The sequence below is a fragment of the Gallus gallus genome, chromosome 5, assembly GCF_016699485.2.
Source record: "Gallus gallus isolate bGalGal1 chromosome 5, bGalGal1.mat.broiler.GRCg7b, whole genome shotgun sequence".
NCBI lineage: Eukaryota > Metazoa > Chordata > Aves > Galliformes > Phasianidae > Gallus > Gallus gallus.
Genome location: NC_052536.1, coordinates 41693258 through 41709296, shown reverse-complemented (window position 1 = coordinate 41709296; position 16039 = coordinate 41693258). Strand labels below are relative to the sequence as shown.

General features: G+C 36.8%; 1 protein-coding gene across 3 annotated transcripts in view; it reads right to left on the bottom strand.

Annotated features, from left to right (window-relative positions):
- FLRT2 (fibronectin leucine rich transmembrane protein 2) overlaps positions 1–16039 on the bottom strand; it is a 61457-nt gene that overhangs the window by 10970 nt on the left and 34448 nt on the right. The window lies entirely within an intron of this gene.

The window sequence follows — 16039 nt, the reverse complement described above, 5'->3', positions numbered from 1 at the left end:
CTTCTGTAGATGAGTTTATATTTTTCAGCTTTTAAGAATACTTTTAACTTAAATCTTCACAGATACTACTTGTCATTCAGATCTCTTACTAAAAATTTCAACACTTCAAGGCATGCAAAGGAAGATACTGCATTGCATGCTGTAGTAAAACGTTCCTTGTCTTACTATATGTATAACTATATATAAAATTATGAAATATAAGAGATGTAATTTATAACCCAAAAATAGAGGATATAAATAAGTATTGTAGATCTCAGTGTCTTCCATTGTAATTATCCAAACAAAATAATTTCCCAGATTTTTTGATCAAACTCAAAGTTCACTGGCTGTGATTTAATTTGAACAGAGATCATCTTTAAAATTCATTTTTCCCTTATTTAAACAGACTAAGCATCACCCATTTTTTTCAGAAGTGCAAGAAATGTAATTCAGGAGTACACAAAAGCTTGTCTTTCTATTACAGTTGTACAGTTCATAACACATCCCAAATACTACATGGGACTGTACATGCAGGAAATCTATTCAGGAGTCAAAATCTTATAGCCCTGCAATCTTGCATTTGTAGATTGCCATACTTATTTGGAATATCATTACATATCAGCCTCATGTCTGGAAGAGCTTGAGATAAAAACTGAGGCCCTGAAAAGTCCTCTACTTCACCATTATGTCTTCAAATAGTAAATGTACCATAATGCATGCTGTCCTTTCCTTCAAATGGTAAAATTATCTACACCACTGTTCAAAGATTTATCTCTCACAGCTATATTTTGGTGAAGAGTGTTTTCTTTTTATTCACATAAGAACTTGTGATTCTGTAGCAGGATTACATTCTAATATGATCCTAGGTGCGACAGTTTATCTGTCTCTAATATGTCCTGTCTCCTATCTAGATCATACTGCTCCGATCTGTCCTGACATTGTCTTTACAAAATAAGAAAGAATGTACAGAAGAGCCTCCTCTAAGATGTGTGGGACTGCACAGAATAATAATGGTTCTCTCACTCCCTTTCTGTTATCAGAGACAATCTGCACTTCCCACAACAATCAATACGTTATATTTAGTTCTGTTTTGATCGCAAATATGATTGTTGTATAGGCTTTTCTGACACTCAGCTATAATAGAAAGCCAAGTTGAGGGCATGCAGCCACACTCAGCCACAGCTCCTGATATGCTGGGGATCTCCTGAGGTGAGAATATTCTATCAATATGTGCTTATACATTCACCTTACTCTAGTACTCTGACTAAAGTGCCTCTCTGCTTGGTAAATGTGGCTTATAAATAAAAGATTTCAGTAAAAATTTTAGTAAATTTGGTCAAATCATGCAGTGCTTCCCATCATATATTAAAAGTAAAATAATTTTGACTGGATGGTCACTTAACAACAGCAGCACTTTGGAAGGTGACACTGTGGAATTCCCCTCTTTATGGTTACAATGATTTTGCACTCAGAAATCTTTTAAAACTTTTCTGCTGCATGTTTGCTTCCCTTACACTACTGATGCTGGTTGACTACACTACTGGCGTTGGGATTTGAACTAGATGACCTCTGAAGGTCCCTTCCAACTCTGCAGATTCTATGATTCTATGATCTCTGCAACACTCAGCTGAACATGAGCCAGCAGTGTGTCCAGGTGGCCAAGAAGGCCAATGGAATCCTAATGTGTATCAGAAATAGTGTAGCAAGCAGGACCAGCAGGACCAGGGAGGTGATCGTCCCCCCTGTACTCAGCCTGCTCCTCAAGTAGTGTGTTCAGTTTCAGGCCCCTCACCACAAGAAAGACGTGGATTAGTGGACAATATTGGTGGTAGGTGGATGTTTGGACTACATGATCTCAGTGGTCTTTTCCAACCTCAGTGATTCTATGATTCTGTGAAAAGGGGTCCTTTTGTTAATGCCAGTATACTGAATTCCAAGTAGCATACTAATAACTAGTATGCTGATACTATAAAACTCAGTACAGAAAACATGCACTGTCACTCAGGCACCTACTGTTGATTGTATTAAGCAAGAGCACAAGGACAAATCTAATAAGATATTTATGACTTCAGAGTTGACTGTGGTGTAACAAAGGGAAGCAGTAAGGAAGAAAATATACAACTGAATGTGCTTAAATAAATTATTTTGGAAAAAACTTTCCCTCAGTATTCTTCTACAACTATTTAATAATAATTCATAGTGGTTGTAACATTTGCAAGATCAGAATATTTCAGCTGATCTCAAGAATCCAAATGCAAATTATGTCCCCATGTTAGAATTTCCCATCCCAAAGATGTAAAAAATATCAGATTTGAGCAACATTCTTGATTTGAAAATGAAATTCCTGGAAGGAAAAACATCTATGGCAAATTCCAGAAGGCTGAAAAGTTGTCTTTGGCTAATCATCAACACTGAGAGCAGGTAGAATAATTGTGCTTTCTCCCCCTCTCTGTAATGTTGGTTTTCTGAAGCAAAATCTCTATTTTCAGAATTCTTAAAAGATTTTAACTGAGTCTGTCCATAGATGAATTGGTTATTTGCAGAGGAAGAGTTAGGGAAGTAGATAAATTAAAGTCAGAAACTGTAAATTGTTAGTAGCTTGCTTAGTGTGAAGATAGCAAATTCTAAAAATCAAGCTGGAAAGAGAGGATAAGGGTAAAAGAATACATTGCAGTTAGCTTATTTTATTTTTTTTAAATCAACAAGCAGTAATAACACATCTGTTCATCATCATCTTGATCATTTTTGTTTCCATTTCTTTATCATGTACACTCGATATCTATTATTTCCCACTGTGTCCTCCTTGGAGTACAAGACATCGTCAAAGTTTCTAGGACATTTTCTGTCTTACTGCAACCAGGATATTAAATCCTCTTAGGATTTAAGGAACGAAATACAGAAGTTCAGTGAAGCATACTGAAATAGATGAGAGCATTTTTACACATTTTAGGTGGCCATGTCTGAAAATTTGGCTTAGTGGCCTGGGTTCCTGACATCAATGAGTATGTTCCCTTTTACGTCTTAGAAGTTTTTGAGGAATATTTTTATCTCATTGTCTTCTCAAACCTGCTTTATTTAAATTCTCTTTTGGCATAGTTAATATCTACCTTTGAGTGTTAGATAAAATTTTCAAATTTGCTTTTGTTCAAGACTGGAACTGAACTACTACTTTCACATATTTTGATTAAAGTTATTAAAAAGGCTGAAACATCTGGCTGGAAGTTGGAACAATGAAGGTTTTTTAAGTCTCCCCTTCACTACTGAGGAGCACCCACATCATTTCAAGCTTCAGCCACCCTTCTTTGCATAGGCCATGCAATTTAGCTTCAATAAATATTCATGTTTCAATAGTTAATATATATTACTGAAAATGCTACCGAGTTACAAACTTCTAGTATGTAGGAATAAAAACTAACATCCCATTAGCAGGTATTTTATAGATCTCTTTCCTATCTTGCTCACCAGCACTGCTCTGATGTCTGGTTCTACAGTGTCTAAAAAATCTTCCAAATGGCCAAAGGGCAACCTTCACCATCTTTCATGATGTGGACCTCCAAGCATGCAGTCCCAGCTGCATTAGTTAAACCTTTGTGGCCGCCTCAGAACCTTCTGAGGTTCAGGGAGGAGAAAACAAGCACAGGAATCAAGGAGGAAGAATAGCTTGTGGAATACAGTCTGCATATATATATACTTACAGTCCCTGCGTTACAAGCACAGGAGTCTTGCTGTGTGCCTGAAACGAGGTTGTCTGTCTTCATGTTGTACACAAAGGCTACTACTTTTTTAGAAGGAGTAAAAAATAACAATGTTAACTATTCCATCCTTCAAGAAATCCTAAAAATAATTAAAAGTAGTTCCTGGGGACCTGGATATTTTTCCTGTAAATCTAACTACAGAGCATCACTTTCCCTACCAGTTTATCCATTTACCTGAACCTGAATGCCATTAAAAAAAAAAAAAAAAAAAAAAGCCAAACTTGAATGTCAAAAATTGACATAAATCAAAAAGCAAGCAAAACCAAAACCAGATAGTCTAGCCTTTTCATTACTACCAGACTGTGAATACTATTCAGCACAAAAGCATTTGGCATAAATTTTCTTTGCTTTTCCACAGACCAAGGTCAAAATCAAGTCATAATCTTACTCTACATAATTATCTTACACAGTAAGTGCAAGGCTGGAATCAAATGACACCTGGAAAACAAATATAATTCCATTTCTCTGGAACCTAGCACTTAAGAAAGATGTTCCGTATTTCTATCACTTGGTAACAAAAATAATTGCATAGTAATACCTGATAAATCTCTTTTTTCTATATAAGTAGAGTTCACATCTATACATGAATGAACATCATACTTTTTTACTGAGCAGGAGCCAAAAGTGTAGGTTTACTGTGTATGATTCTCTATGAGTTACTTGGTTTTGAAAATCCTTAATATCAAGCTATAATCTCTGCATCACAGGCACAGAGAAAATCACATTATTTCTTGAGAAACTGAAGTGCTTTTACAGGAAAACTTTTTGCATGCTTGCTGCTGTGGCTGCTTCGTATTTAGAAGTGTGCATAACTTAAGAAGAAGAGGTAAGGAGGAAGAAAAAGAGGCGAAGAAGAAGACAAGAAATCCTCACTGGTGCTCTCTTCTCCTTAAGTGAATATTGATATCAGGATAGCGGTCAGTAGCCAGTACTGGAAGGAAAAAAGTGTCTCTGCACATAGCTGAAAACACAATGAAGTCTATATGAACAGATTTTGGCAGAGGAAGTCATTATTACCTTTGTAGTACTGTTATAAGAATGATTCAGCAAGTATACACCATGAGCTTTTCCCTCATATTCTTCTCTGCCTTGATCAGGGCACTTCTGGTTTTGCCTCCCATTTTGCCCTTACAGCTACTTTCAGAATCTCAGATCAAGCAGCTTGCTGGAGGCAAGTGAAGTGAATTTGGATCTGACCAAGCAGAGATAGGAGAAAGTTGCAGAAGTTGGTGTAAAGACCTTACTCTCTCTTGCTCCTCTAAGTCTCTCTGTCCAGCAACATTTCTGCAAAATATTAAGCAGTTGTATTTTCCAGAAGGATGCAGGCTTCAAGAAGTCGTTTTTTGAAAGGCATGACACTATGAGCAACAAAAGCTTTGCTTTTGGAAATGTGAGTCAAATAATGTTTCTCACCAATCAATAGGAATCTGACAGACCCCAATTCCTGTCCTCCAGGAAGAAAAGCTAAGACAGCAGAAAACTCTCCTCTCTGTTCATTTAAAAAAAAAAAAAGAAAAAAAAAAGAAAAAAGATAAATATGGAACGTTTTTTCCCTCCTGCTTTGTCCATTCCCACCTCCAGGTCATACAACTTCTCTTCACTAACAGGAGTCTGAGATTACCACTAGATTGTTAGCTTGACAGCCTCTCTGCTACGACTGATAATCATTTGACCTCTATAGCACTCTGGGAAAATTATTATTTATGTGTTCTAATAGTGAGAATTGTTCCAAGTTAGAATTGTATTTGCTTTATAGTTCAGGGTTGTTCTTTGCCTGAAAGTACTACAGAGTGTAATTGTTGCACAGAAATGAGGAGGTCAAAACAGAGAGCAAGCTACTGGACCACCTGGAGTGGTCACTGTATACCAGGAAAGAAAACTGAAGTAGCTACAAGATCAATAATCTAAGGCTTCAAGACAAGGTTGCCCTTCATCCCATCAGACACTTTGCTGTGCCACACATCTGACTCAATTTAGTGGACTTGTCCATAAGTGGATATTGAAGTGCATAATAAGCTCAGGCATGGAGATTGCTGCCTGCCTACACTAATGTATTTTTGTTCCGTGTTTAATTCACTAGTTATTTATTTCTGAGAGAAGAACATTATTCACAAAAATTGATGTCGTGTAACTTCGTCAAGACTGTATCACCTGTGACAATTAATTAAATAACAGCTACTACAGCCTCTGAGCCCTGAAACATCTGTATTTCCACTCAGCAAGAAAAAATTCATCTCTGCTTGTGTAAACAGATGCCCTATAGATCAATATAATCTTTTTCAAAGTCAATGAAATCAGAATATATGACTATATTTGGAAGTAATAATTTAAAAAATTCAATTTCAATTTCAGAAATTAAATGCTGTAGAACATCTAATAGCAAATATCAAAGAAAGTACATTTTGTATTGCGAGAGGACATTGTGGTGCATCCACTCAAATTTGTCTTTCAGTTTGTTGTACCACCTAGTCTAATCTGAATGTCTGTCTGCATGGATTAATCTTACACAGACTTTTGCTATTAAATGTTTCAGCTTCTGGCAGAACCGGAAGGGAAGCTCTAGAAATGAAAAACTGCCTCTAAAGTTCTGAACTGTAGTGCAAGAATCATCAAAAACAGTTATTTCAGCCAGTTGTAACTATTAGAGGAAAAGTTAATGAAGACTCAAATGGCATATCAAAACAAAAATCTTTGCCATCACAGGCATGTAGGACTTCTTCATAAAACATAAGGTGGAAAAAAATGTGCAGAACTCCAGCTTTTTAGCTAACATGAGATTTTGAGTTTTTTAGGACATGAAGGTAGCTCAAACATCACTGATAACCTAAGCATATGCTTAGGAGGAAATATCTGTACATTCATTATAAAATAGCTGCTTGTTGAAAACTTAATTCCAATGGTAACTATCATGATATTCCAACTCCAGTGGGCAAAGAGGAACATATGATCACCTCCAGGACTCATATTAAATGGAATTTTGCACCTACTAGCAAAGTGCTATTGATGTCCTTATTAACCTTCCCCCAAGGTCTAGTCTAATTTTTCACCAGTCTAATGCTGCTTTGTTCAAAACTTGACAAACTTGTTAAAAAGTGAGAACAACTCATTTACTATGATGGAGAATTAATTCCTTAGTCTTTCGTCTCCAAAGGTCTGATCTCATACCTTTGGTGAAATAGTTTTGATGAATCTCATCTTGTACTCCATAAACTCAGCAATGTATTATGTGATGATATAAAGCTGGATTGAGAAAGTTGAAAATGGCAGATGAAAAGAATCTTACATGAGGAGCTATCTGGAACATTTCAACAAAATGCATTTTCATTAAAATATATGATTTCACTGAAACCCAGAATGTTTCATGGAGATTTGTCAGTTTTGATTACATTTTCTATAAGAAATGTGTCTGAGGTTCAGTGCTTTCTGATCACTTATGATCAGAGTGAGAGAGGGGAAAAAAAAGTGAGGAAGAGTAAAAATTTGACCTTTATGCAAAAAGGTAAGCTTTGACAGAATTTCATTTCAAGAAAGCATTCATAAAGTACAATTATAACCATGAAAGCTGCAGAATTATCTGCCTCTGGACAGCTTTACTTGGCATGGTCAAGGGAAAAGAAATAAACTGCTTGTTTGCTTTCTTGATCCATTTCCAGAGGGCTGACAGCTTTCTGTGACAATTATTTTTTTTTCTTTTTTTTTAATGCATGTTAAATGTATGAAGGCAACCTGCTGTTTCTTTGCAAGCAAATTGGTCTCTACCTATAAATTATTCTACACTGTGAAGCAAAAAGGTTGCTATTGTCTAGGGATATGTGGTCAGCCTGGCAAAATGTCTCTGGATAATTTGAAAAAGCTGCTTTTAGTGACCTAAGTGACTAAACACCACTTCTGTGGAGATAACACCTTGACACATTTTACAGGCATTGCATGGTGCTACATAATCAATGAGATTGTGTGTGGTGTTACATTACCTTGTGGGTACTATTCATTTAGTCTTAAGAAAATGAGTGTGGGCGGCCATATCTTATGATCTGCCCCCCCCCCCCCCCCCCCCCCCCCCGTGTGCCCTAACATAAATAAAGATGTAAATGTTGTATGTATATCCTTCCAACAAAATCAGGAGATTTCTCCTTCTCTTTCCCTTTGCTTTGCAAGTTACTTGCATTCACAGTACTAAGAAGTACTCCATAAACACTGCTAAGGAGCTAATAAAAAAAATAAATTTCCTTGCACCCTAACTGTTTCTGAATACTGAAGAGAACCTGTCATGCGTATGGTGTAGCCATTTAACTGCTGAGTGTTCCCATGAACAAAAGACTGTCCCCAGCTAGAGAGCAGATCTTGCTCACAGGACACAGCCCATGTAATACACAAACAGCAGGTTATTAAACAGAATTTTAAATCATTGCCATCAGATAGCTAGTTAATAGGAAAAGGAAAAAATATTAAAACAATGGGTAAAGAATGTACAATTAAGCCTCTGAAATCACTATTCAGCTAAATAGCTTAAATATTCATCAACTTCACAAAGTCTTAACATCAACAGTGCCTGACAAGGGTCTGGGGATCTGGTATTGTTATCTTTTTTCAGCAATCCAATTTTCTGCATGCTAAGGTGAAGCAAGTGCTATATTCTCACTATTCCAAGAATGCCTCTAGAGCACATCATATAGGAAACACACTGTGCTTTTACATAGAATTAAATATATATATAAAAATTCAGCAATACAAATCAGCATAGTTATAGCAGTAGCTATTTTCTAGCAGTACAAAAGTACCCAGCAAGCAGTGGCATTTTCTTAAAATCCACTGTTTACCTAGGCACTGGTAAAAGTAATGATTTACATTAGAGTATAGAAAGAAAGACAGAAGCATTAGAACAAAAGAGTTTACCAAGTATTCAGTCCACTTAAAAGTTATCTTTTTCTTTTAATTTTGTTTCTTTGTCATTTAGTTTTTTTCTTTCTTTCATCCAGATTTCTTTTAACTCTGTATAATACTCCCTGTTTTCAGTGAGAAGGCCCTATTTTCCATTTCAATATTGATGGCCGAGCATATATTCTAAGGTAAACATATGAGGCATAGAAGGACAAAGAAGATACATTAGGTGGTTGGATAAAACAATACAGTGCATTGAGACTGTTAATACAAATATTGATTTTAACAGAGGGCAGATATTTTTTTGGCACTTTGTTCTGGTTTGGTTCTCCTTTGGTGAAAGCATATAACGCTACATTTCTGAGCCAGCCATTAAGTTTTCCCATTTAGCATGAAATTTAGTTGAGAAAGAGAGGCTGAAATGAACTGTATAGACTGAAACACGGGGCAGCTTGAGTTTTATGTACAAATATAAATAAGTGCAAGCTCAAAACAGTAAGTAGATATTTCTGATCCAGTGATTCCAGGTCTTTGAATTAAAACCACAAGAAGATCATGAGAGATCTTAAGGGATAACAAAGCGACAAATAAAGACAATGTCAGGCAGCAAGAACACTGCTCCTGCAGGATGAAGAACAGATTAAACGTTTAAACACTGGCTGCAGCAGTTTACATCATCCAAGGAACTATTAGCTGCTTTTAATTTCTAACAGCAGTTCAGTTCCTTTGGAAGAAAGGGCAAATAAGCAGAAATGATGTCTACATCTGCAGATGTGAATAAAGTAATTTCTCAGTCTTCCTCCTGCTATACTCCTTGAAAGAGCAGAGATCCTGCATACACAAAGGATGCACAAAGACAAAGCAGAGCCGTGTAGACACCTTATTTCCAAAAGCTGGAAATGTGCTGTCCCACCAGTTATTTTCTGCCTCACCATGATGGCTGCAGAACAGAATATTCTGTGTGAATAGTTTTACATGCTATACAGCATCACAAGTCCTCTAAGAATGCAGAAAGGAAACAAGATGAAGACTTCTACCAGTAAGCAACTAATTTTCTCCAGAATGTACTGAGTAATGAGAAAGTGTCTGGCATTTGTTTGTGATGCAAACAGCAGCAGCTCACCGTAGAATAAATCCTGGTATGCTGTCCTAATTTTTCTGTCATTATATTTTCCTAATAGATGCTCTAAGAATTTTTTAAACAGTTCTCCTGGTCTTACGTTACTTAGGAAGTTCAAAGCCTTCATTTTGAAGGAATCCTGAGAAAGTTAGAAGAAATCGCTGAAAGCCATTCAGCTTTGTTTTTCAGGTCTGTATGCAGTTGGATCAGTGAGATAAAAACTGTGAACAGGCCTTAAAAATGACACCAGCAGAAAGGCAAAAGAGTCCTCTCCCATTAATGCTTCCCAGTGGGTGATATTCAGCTTTGTGCTGACAGCCAACAAAGAGACTTGTGCACCACTTAAACTCTCTTAATAGCTTTTAAGTGGGTCCAAAGAGGTACAGAAGCCTGAAGCTGGCCTTCAGCCCAAAAGAAAATTCCATCTGACATGTGCCAAAGCATTTCAGGCAAACGGGCTCCTTATCAATGTCTCCTTGTGCTACTGTTCAGCATAGTCATTATTGCAAGGTATCAGAGAAGTATTGTTATCAGTATTTTGTGCTTACACAAAACTAGACATCTCAAATGAGTCTAGGAAGGGACTCAAGGAAGAGCCAGAAGGACAAATTGGAGCAGAAAAAAAAGAAAGAAAAAGAAAAAAAGAGTGAGGTAGAGTTTTAAGCTATTCCATATGCAGCAAAATATGCCTGTTCGAAAATGCAATTATTGTTGTCTTCTGTCTGCAGAGCACTCTATCTATTCAGGTCACTGCATGAATCAAATAAGAAGATACTCTACAAAGTTTTTGCATAAGGGGCTATAAAATAGGGGATGTGAAAAGCAAATCAGCTGTGATGGCCAAGGAATAATGCTCAGACACTTAACAGTAGACATAAGGCTCTCATTTCTTTTCATATTGAGTATATACTTGCAGAAGGATACCTATGAAGCAGATGAGGAATCAAAACAAAATAAAACAAAATAAACATAATAAGATCAATAAGCATAATAATAATCATAATAACAACAATAATAATAAACAGAGTCTTATAAGCAGTCTGGAATAAGGATTCAGAAAACTGGAGTGGCCAGTTTTCCAGTTTGATTACCAGTTTGATTACCCACATCTCTCTATTCCACCTCTATATTTGGGCTACCTCATCTGTGTGTTGTTGAGCAGGAGGTACAGCCTAACTATTGTGCACACAAACACCCTACTTCAGATTAGATTTGGTAGGAATTTATCAGGCACTTCACTCCAGACTTATCTAGACCTCTCTGACCCATTACAGTAAATAGCTATCTTTAATACAAATAGTGGTGCAAAAATAATGAAAGACAAAAACATGAAAGTTACAACTATTCCAGTGGATAACAGACTTGCTGATTCTTAAGAGTCAGTCCAGAGCAGTGAAGTTTGTTTACTGTATAACATTATTTTAGAAATCCTTTCCCTGCTAGCTCAATCAAAATGAACTGCATTTCCTAATACCATATATCCTGAGAGATAGTGCCACTATCCAAAGAGAGGCTTAAACTAACCCACCCTGGCAGCAATTATCTTCAAGGCTTTTGAGCCTCTTGGGATATATTGCCCTTCTCTGTTCCAGTGAAGCAGAAAACCATCTTGTATCCAAAAGGAAAAAAAAGTGTTTCCACATTCACAGCAAATATTTTAAGCATTACTCTTCCTCCCCCCAAAAAGAATGTATTTTACTCAAATCTTCTGTGTAAAGCTTATAAAAAGGGGAAAGACTTGCCAAAGCAATGGTGTTCATTATTTTTACTAATCACCAAATAATTTTGAAGCACAGATAAGGACTGACTAAGCATTCAGTGTATACATTCTGGCTGTTCTGGTCACTTTCTGAATTCACTTCCCACAAATTACTGAGCTACGCTCTGATGAAATCATTTTAAGATGATTTGCATAGGCACCTTTAGCAAATTAGCTGTAAATTCATAGGCACCAATCTTAAGCTGAGAAGCATCTAACTCACACTGCCCAACAGCAAGTAATGAATTAGGAAAATTCCTGTATGAAAATAGTTTATTCAATGCCAAGAGTCACTGTAATTCATTGAAACTAGTAAGATAACCATTTAAAACAGAGAAACCAAAGTACTTCCATGCACAACAGATGACAAACTTAAATTAGGCCTGTAATAACAAACCTATGTGGCAGGTTGAAATACAAATTCACTGATTTCATGGACATCATGTCTTTAACCAGGTTCTCTTAAAGAGAAGAGGTGAGAATGCATTTTCTAATATGCTGTGCTCTGTTGTTCTGTTCACTGCTGAGAGTGTGCCAACTATGGCAAAAAGCAGCTCCAACAATTTCTTGTCAATTCTGGAGACAAAGTATTGAGCTAGCTAGACCACTAGTTGGTCTCAGTTATGAAATTCTTGTTACAGTTAGGAATTTCTTGTTTTAGTGAGTTACACTTTATGGTCACAACTAAAAGTTGACAGCTACAAGGAAAATTGGTGTTCTTTACCACCCCTGTCAGTGACATACAAAGTGGGATTTAGTGCATCATCATAAAGTTTGAGGATGACACCAAGCTGACTGGTGCAGCTGACACCACAGAAAGAAAGGATGCCATCCAAAGTGACCTGGACATACTCAGAAAGTGGGCACATGAGAACTTACTGAGGTTCAGCAAGGCTAAGTATAAGGTGCTGCACTTGGGTTGGGGCAATCCCAGGCATGTGCACAGACTGGGAGAACTCCTTGAGAAAAGCCCTGAAGAGAAAAATTTGTTCATACTGGTGGACAAAAAGATGGATATGAGTCAGCAGTATGCACTTGCAGCACCAAGTAGGGCCAACAGTATCCTGGGTTGCATCAAAAGAAGGATGGCCAGCAGGGAGAGGGAGAGGACTATTGCCCTGTTCTCATGAGGCCCAGTCTGGAGTACTGCACTGAGGAATTCCCAGAACAAGAAATATGCAGAACTGTTGGAGCAGGTCCAGAGAAAAGTCACAAAGATGATCAGAGAGCTGGAGTACGTCTGCTCTGAAGACAAGGTGACAGAGCTGAGTTTGTTTAGCTTAGAGAAGAGAAGGTTCCAGGGTGACCTCACTGAGGCCTGCCAGTACTTGAAAGGAGCTTATAGTCAGGAGGGAGACCAACTTTTAGTATGGACAAAAAGTGATAAAATATGGAAGAATGGCTTTAAACTAAAAGAGGGGAGATTTAAGTTTTATGTTAGGAAGAAATCCTTTAATCAGAGGGTGGTGAGGCACTGGCACAGGCTGCCCAGAGAAGTGCTGAATGCTCCATCCCTGGAGGTGTTCAAGGTCAGCCTAGATGCGGTCCTGGGCAGCCTGATCTAGTGCCAGATTTAGTGTCTGGCACATCTGCATACAGCAGGGAGTTTGGAACTAGTTGATCTTTAAGTTGTCTTCCAACTCAAGACATTCTATGATTCTATGATATCATTTGATGAAATGTAACATACATAGACCTGCCAATTTATACTTGCAGAGTATTTAATTCAGAAATGAAATAGCAGTGATATTTTGTAATTTATTTATTATCTTAAAAGTCATCAATGCAGACCAGATTCTGCATTTTTAACTTCTGGATAGCTGCTAATAAGCACGAGTAAAATATTAAGCCAAAACTTATCAAACATTGTCATCTATAAGCATTTATTATTCACTCCTAAGCATTCCAAATGCAACAAAATATAAAAATGAAGAGTTCGGATTCTTTTCTGCCACTAGTTTTTAAAGTGAGGACAAAAATGAAATGGTAAAATACTGATACATAAATGTGCTGTCAGTGTTACAGTAAGTTTTATTTCCTTAAATAGCAATGTCCTGCTTTAGCTTTAGAGGACTGGGAAATTTGTATAGTGAAGTACTGACCACAGAGGGAACTGAAACACATAATCATGTTTTGGATTCTTCTCTTTGAACCCTTTCTGTAGAGAATAACCCAAGCCACAATGTCTGTATATAGAATTGCACTGCCTTGAAGATCAGAATGGTTTGAATATAGAGTTTCAGCCTGAACACATCCGTAATTTTTATTTCTCTAGGCTTTACAGGAACATCATCTTAAAAGAAGGAATCATTCTATTTGTATTCTTTGAATGATATAGATGGGATCTTTCTTCTCCTTTTCCTTCCATTTCCTTCCCAAACTTTGGTGAAAGAGGTCATTGGACCAGCTGCTATAAAAAGTCTGTATAAAGTCTGTGAACTTGCTAGGTTGTATCTTTTTTTTTTTTTTTTTTTTTTTTTGTCACTGCTGGGAAGACAGGCTTTTGTAAGAAAGGCAAGAAAGGCTTGCTCACTAGCACACTTCACCTCTTTTGAGATACAGCATCTTGAAAGAGCTTCATCTTTCACTAGCTTATGGAATACATAATTTTCATGGTGTTTCATTATGAAGAAAGTTTAGTAAAATTGTTAGCTCTTCTACTATTAGATCTTCTAGTAGTCTACTAGTAGTTCTTCTATTAAGAACAACAACACTAAACAAAACAAAGCAAAAACAGAATAAATACAGTGATTAAAATTAAAAAAAGCAGAGGAAATTCACACCTTTTCTTCTTCTGATTCTTTCAATTTCACCCTAACTGTTAGTGATTCTGTAGCATTCACCCTCATAAATCCCTCTTTCTTTCTGGTCGATGAGCTTTTCACTAATCTCTACCATTTTTAGCCTAATAATAACAATCACTGTTTTGGGAGTCTATACTTTATAGACACTATCTTGGTGCTGTTTGAATACACTGAACTAAATAAAACGAATTCTTGATTGTCTTGCCAACACCAAACAAGCTAATTTTCTCTTTCCTTAAAAAATGCAGTTACAAATTTGTAATCACAAGTGAGAATTTCCTTTCTCTGTTGTATTTGCAGTCTCTCTCAGGGAGTCAGCTCAACTTTGCTTCAGCTGCTGCAGGACACAGTGGTCATAATTTTACAGTGTTAACATGGCCATGAAGGTTCTATTGCTAAAGGATAATTGCATCCCAGAAGCTGGTAGGCACAGTCATACTTGTCATTTTATACACCATTATTCACTTTTTGATTGCCCTTTCTAATCCAGACTTAATCAGTAGTGTCCAGCCATCAGTCCTTAAAATTGGTGATCAGTGCAATGAAAAATGAAGTAGTAACTTAAAGCTATTCCTTAGAGGAAGTAGTCTGAAATGGTGTGAATAGGAAGCGTGAGTAAGACACTCCTCACACTTCTGCCTGATACCAGCACCAAAGCCCTGACTGATCAGTGAGCCAAGAGTAACAGAGTAGATCTCTACAACGTGTGCTTGGAGAGATAAGTGTTAAATACTGATAGAAAAAAAAACAACAAAAAAAAAACACCTGTGCTCTTCAAGCTTCCTTTAGATACTATTTTTTTCCGTAACAAACTATTTGGATGAAAATCACCTCACTGGTATATGTATTTGAAGACAGCACCAAAAGTACATCCTGCGAATGTACAGCAAGTGGTGTACTACCATACCCAGAGAAGCTCTAAATGTGTTATTTAATTGATGAACTTTTTTTTTTCTTCTGAGAAATACTAAGGTGGCCTGGATGTACATCTTTTACCACTTACACTTTCAAGGACTATTCACATTCCTGTAATCACAAAGTCTTGAATCTTATGGAAGGAAAGCTCAAGTTCTTCTGAACCCACAAGATTCTAGTAGAAGGACCCATAAAAGAAACACTAAGCAACCTAAGATTCACAATAAAACCAGGGCTGAAGAATTAGCAATTTGTAACCTATAATCAAGCATATAACCAGTGAAAGTATTTCTGAAACTCAGTGTAAGTTATATTTACTCAAGCATTACTTTACTCAAGTAAATAGGTTTGATTAATCCAATTATCCCGCCTGGCTTCCACTTGATTTATGATAACTCTATCTTTCCTAAGCACAACAGAATGTAAAAGGAAGCCAAGTGACTAAAAAAAAAAAAACCAACACAACATTCTCCATCAGGCTGTGTGGATAGGCTGTCCCAGATATCTCACTACAAAGGAGATAAAAACAAACAAATGCCTTGTGTCGCTTCTATTCAATTAGGAAAGACCAGGTTTATGGCAGTACCACAAGATTTATTGGGCCATTGTCTTGATAGAAATAAAGACAATCTTATTTTTAATTCTCCGACACAAAAAAAAAAAAAAAAAAAACTTGTCCACTTTTGGATTCCTCCAAATAGGAAATCAAAAGGTGAGACCTCATAAGCTTTGTGTAGGTATTAATCAGCAATATAAGATACAGTAAACTATTCTCGCCCCAGTGCTCAATTGCAACTGTAAGATTGAGACTAAAGAGCTCTGCTCTGGA